Below are 6167 nucleotides of genomic sequence, written 5' to 3'. Positions count from 1 at the left end.
TCGAGCTCCAAATTGGTTCCCTTTTTGGTTGCCCAAAGGCAACAAACTAGTCGTTGCCGACTCTTTTAGTTGATGTGGCTTTATCAGATCTTCTCTCTGAAGCCAAGCTACGAAAAGATCTGATAAAGGACGTTATGCAATGATGCCCCCTACAAGTTGCACTACAGGTGTCTTTCTCCATAGCCAAACTGTGCTCTGGTGGGGAGCAAATAGCTACTTGTTTTGGTATTTTTCAATCTGAGCAGTGAAAAACATATTAAAGGATTGTTCTGGTATTAGGGTTAGGTTTTAAGTAGGTGTGGGAGCTAGGAGAGTTCACACATAGGCTAAGGGCGCAAGCATGGACGTAGGTTGAGCTATCGGGGCATAGCTAGCTTATGGTAATCCTCGGGGGGGTCACTATATGTAAAATATCCTTATCGTGTGCGTTCAAGGCTTATATTTTAAATCCCTTATTTGTGAATTTTTTATTCTATATAATATCCCCTTTTCTTTATGAATTTGTAAATTTTTTTGAAAAAATTTTAAATCATACCCTTATGTAAATATATTTCTGCAAGTTTCATAAATTAAAATTATGCTTCTGCGTGATATTCACATTTTTTTGTGAGTGACCCTCCCCCCCTCCCCCCCTCCCTCCCCCCGAGTGGTAATCGGACCTCAGGTTGGGTGGTGGTTCGAGAAATCGAACCTATGGTTGGGTGGTGAGTTGCTAGCCATAATCTATTGTGGTGGTCATGCAATGCGAATGACCCCGGGTCATCTAAATCCTAGTTAAGGTCTCTTAGTTATGTGAATCTAAACCTTGATCCTCTAGGTTTACGATTAGTTGATGCTTGGGCTTGGCCTAATACTGGTATAAGAGCCAATCTGACAAGTTCAAGATCTGTATGGATTTGAAGGTATTTGTGCCAAGAAACATATGGGAGTATAGATAGTACATCCATAGGTGGCATGATGGAAAAGGAAACCTTGAGGCTTCTGAGCATGGAGGTGTAGAGAGGCAAGGAAGAGGGCTTCATTGCATGGATGTGCAGGGATCTTCTTCCTTTTCTTCTTTAGCTGCAAGGTTTGCATGCTCTTTTTCCAATTCCTTTGCCATCTTCTTGAAGCATTTACCTTCCATGTGACCAAACTTCTTATAATAATTGCATTAGGGGTGGCCTTAGCGAGACGGGCCGGTCAACGTTTTAAGTGATTCCATTGAGCACATCTTGACATCTTGAGGGATCGTTTGAGGACCTTGGAGTAGTCTAAGGAGGAGGTTTCTTTAGAAATGGAAGAGCAATCTGAGGAGGCGGCTTCTTTAGAATCGGTGGATGAGTGTGAAGGAGATGCATGTGCTTTTTTTTAATTAAATTTCTCAGGTTGTGCACATGCCAAAGGGGGCTTCATCATTGCATCAGGTATCTGAAAGAGAGTATTCATACTTGTCATTTTTGCACTAGGTGGATAATCTTTGGCTTGAAGAGATAGTTTCCAAGCATGTCTCTAAGAGAGAGTCTAGTGGTCGTTTTTGTGGTAGGTGGAGAATCTTTGGCCTATGGTGGTTGCTTCAATTTTGGGGCTAGTACAGGACTACTCTTCTCATGTGGAATTTACATTGGGTGGAGTTTTTGCATTGTTTGGCATCATGGAGGCACCAGAGTAGGACATGTTACTGTATTTGTCTTTATCTTAGGAGGATACATTAGTGGGGGTAGTGTGTCAACATTTGGCCACCTAAGTGGTCCCCAATCTCACGTCACTGTACGAGAGGCCATGCATCCTTCGTGCCACCCTTATTATGGCCAGTGCATGGAACCAAGTGCCTGAGATCCCTAACTCGTGATTTTGGGTGAGCCGACCTCTGCCCAAAGATTCTTGTATTTTAAAAGTTCCATAAAAGGGAGATGTTTCATTGGCAAAGTTGTACGTGCACACATGTTTGTGTGCTTGAAATTGTTTTCGTGATAATTGCATTCATGTGAATACATACTTTCTATGACGTGTCCAATTCATGGGCAATGGATGCCCACCTGCCTGCAGAGGGTGAGAATGCCCTATCTTTTGATTTGATTTGTGGCATGCGAACAAGTGGTAAGGTGTAAGATTCCTCCCTCCAGCTTTTAAGGTATACAGGTGTAAGAACCTCCCCTTTTGATCTTATAATTATTCCCCTCTCTGAAATAAAAGAAAGATCTTGTTTTGCCCTGTTTTGGCCTAGAGAAAAAAAATTTCTAGAGGGAGGTAATCCAAAATTGAGATATTTTTGGATATAAAAATCCTCCTAGTGTCTAAAATGGTTTCCCCTGAAACAGAAATTCAAAAAGAACTTTCTAATGTGCAATTGGAATTAATTGAAAATAGGTATAAAGGACCTTAGCCTAAGGGTCTAGATTTCAAAAATTTTTGGATTACAGTCCAATTAAGGTTCTTATGGACCAATAGGATCAACCAAAATGTGGTGAGGAGATAAATCCAATTTATAAAAGAAAAAAACGTAAAAATGAGTAAATGTCCACATAAGATGAAGAGTTGACTGAGTACAAGGTGCTTATTAGTAAAAAAACTATGAATATTACTAAAAAATGAGATATTTTGGGTATAATGATACATTTTTGACACCTTGGTAAGGAGAAGGGGGCTCTTCAAGGAGGCATCTATTTCACATGTGTGGAGGAGTTTTAAACTCAAAAATAATAAGATATTTTTATCTCTCCTCTTTCCTAGAATCAAACCAAATAAAAAAGGGAGCCAAACTGGTCCAAATCTTGTCCAAATTCAGCCAAATTGAACTTGGAAAATTTTAGAAACTAGTTGGACTTGGTTAGAGGCCTCCCTCACCTATAAATAGATCCTTATCCATTTGTAAAAAAATATGTGAACTATACCATGCCAGTATTATACTGAAATAATGATATTTTTTATTATCCTCTAAAAATCCTCTACAATTTGGAGAGAATGGAGTTTCTCTCTCTCTTCAACCTTCTTTGGAGTCTTCATCAACATACTAAACCAATTGATTGGTTGGGGGCCTCTCCTTAGACTAAAGAATCAAGCAAAATAAGAGGTAAAGTGTGATTTATGGTCTTTTTCTTAATCTCTAAATGTTTCTCACTTCTCAACTCCTCTCAAGCTTGAGAAGTATTCAATTGAATGGCTCTTTAATGCAATTGAAGCTCTCTAATGGATTTTAGTGATTAAACACAAAGTTTTTATTTATGCTTAAATTAAAATGTTTTTTTAAAGCATATCTCTCTCTCCCCCAAAGAATGGTCATTCCTATGACCTATTCTATATTCAATTAATGCTTCTCATGGAGAAATTCTCTATTCACAAATCAAACTCTAGGCTTGTGAAGCTAGAGGTTTAAGAAAATGGTTCTTATACTTATATGCTTGAAAAATATGGTAATATCATGGGATAAATCCATAAATTGGATTTAATGCTAAAAGATAGTTATACTATCATAATTATTTTTCTATGTCTTATTCTTTTCATAAAAATTAAAAATTACCAATAATAGCAACGGAGCTATGGTAAAATTTTCAAGAAATTGATGCATAATTCATTCTTATGCATAACGTGAAAAGAGGACTTCCTATCATATTCTAGGATTGAATATCCTAGGTTAAAAGAATGGTTTTGTTACATTCAATGGAAAACTAATTTTTAAGTTTATGTGTAATTAAATAATTAAGAAATGAGAAAATTATGGTAATTATATTTAATGATAAAAGAGGAATTCCTATGACAATTCGAATTCAATCATTTAGATGGGAAAAGAGAAATTTCTAGCATATTGAAATTATTAGATATTTTATTTAAATTCAAAGATAAATTTTAGATAAATTTATTTGATCTATCAGAAATATTTAAATGGTAAAAGAGGAATTCCTATGACAATTGGAATTCAATCATTTAGATGGGAAAAGAGAAATTCCTAGCATATTAGAATTATTGGATATTTTATTTAAATTTAAAGATGAATTTTAGATAAATTTATTTTATCTATGAGAAATATTTAAATGGTAAAAGAGGAATTTCTATGACATTTGGAATTCAATCATTTAGATGGAAAAAGAGAAATTCCTAGCATATTAAAATTACTGGATATTTTATTTAAATTCAAAGATGCATTTTAGATAAATTTGTTTTATCTACGAGAAATATTTAAATGGTAAAAGAGGAATTCCTAAGACATTTGGAATTCAATAATTTAGATGGGAAAAGAAAAATTCCTAGCATATTGGAATTATTGGATATTTTGTTTAAATTCAAAGATGAATTTTAGATAAATTTATTTTATCTATAAGAAATATTTAAATGGTAAAAGAAGAATTCCTATGACATTTGTAATTCAATCATTTAGATGGAAAAAGAGAAATTCCTAGCATATTGAATTAATGGATATTTTATTTTTGATGAATTTTTTTTGAGAAATATTTAATGATAAAAGAGGAATTCCCATGATATTGGAATGCAAATAATCAAATGCAAAAAGAGGAATTTCCATGATAATTGAGGTCCAAGAAATTAAATGAAAAAAAGAGAAATTTTTAGTATAATTCAATTTATGATTATTTATCAAAAGTGAAAATATGGGTAGAATTGATTTTTGTAAATCCCATGAATTCTTCTATTCCAAAAGAGGAATATTGAACAGAATTCATCTAGGAAATTGAGAAAGAATATGGAAATAGTCATCGAGAAAAAGAACCTTTATCTAGGCCAAGCAATTGGCAGAAATTTAGAAAAAGTTCCATTATCGGTATCAAAGTAGTAAAAACTACTAAATGGGAATATGATGTGAATGGATGTGATAAGATGTAAATGGGTTGTGATAAGATGTGAATGGATGTGATAAGATGTAAATGGGATGCGATAGGATGTGAATGGATGTGATAAGATGTAAATGGGATGTGATAGGATGTGAATGGATGTGATAAGATGAAAATAAGATGTGAATGGGATGTGACAAATGATGAGTTGAGAATGAGATGAGAGGATATGTGAAAGGGTGAGATGGAAAGTACATGGATGTGGATGTGGATGTAGATGTGTATGTGAAAGAATGGATGTGCATGTGTATGTGAAAGCATGGATGTAGATGTGTATGTGAAAGAATGGATGTGGATGTGTATGTAAAAGAATGGATGTGGATATGTATGGGAAAGAAGGGATGTGGATGTGTATGTAAAAGAATGGATGGGGTTGTGTATGTAAAAAAATGGATGTGGATGTATATGCGAAAGAAGGGATGTGGATGTGTATGTGAAAGAATGGATGTGGATGTGTATGTGAAAGGATGTGATGTGATATAAAGGGATGTGGATGTGTATGTGAAAGAATGGATGTGGATGTGGATGTGTAAGGATAGATGTGGGTAGTCATACATGTGAACGATTGGATGGATGTGGATGAATGAGATGAGATGTATATGAATGAGACATGATGTGGATAGATGTGATGTGATGTAATGTGGATAAAATGTATGGGATGGGATGATGATGAGAATGAATGTGATGGATATGAATGAATATGATGTGATGGATGTAAATGGATGTGATGTAAATGAATGTGATGGACATGAATAGATGTGATGTGATGTGAATCGGGATGTGAATGAATAAGATGTGATGTCATGTGAATCAGGATGTGAATGAATGAGATGTGATGACATGTGAATCGGGATGTGAATGAATAATATGGGATGTGAATGGATGAGATGTGAATGAATGAGATGTGATGTGAAATGGATGTGATGTAAATTGGAATAGATGTGAATGGATGATATGTGATGTGAATAAATATGATGTGATGAGATGTGGATATGGGTAGATGCGAGTGGATGAGATCTGATGAGGATAAATGAAGAAATATGTGATGAGATGGAAATTGATGTGATGAGAATGGGAATACATATGAAATGAATGTGGATTAAGTAATGTGGATTGATGTGGAACAATGTGGAAAGACGAGAGTTCGTTTATAGAAACTGTATTTATGACCTGTTTTTAAATGACTGTTTTATGCCAAGAATGGTGGGGAAGCATTTTGACCATCTTGTGAATGAGGTCGTGGAGACCTAACTGATAAAGTTGCAACAGTTGACGGAGAGTCAATGGAGGACGTCTCACGTAGCAAGGTCAGCCGAGGTCTTGACCAGCCGAGGTTCGATTTAA

This window comes from Cibotium barometz, chromosome 7 (assembly GCF_041138505.1).
Source record: "Cibotium barometz isolate CiBa-2024 chromosome 7, ASM4113850v1, whole genome shotgun sequence".
Classification (NCBI taxonomy): domain Eukaryota; kingdom Viridiplantae; phylum Streptophyta; class Polypodiopsida; order Cyatheales; family Cibotiaceae; genus Cibotium; species Cibotium barometz.
This window is presented reverse-complemented; position numbering follows the sequence as displayed.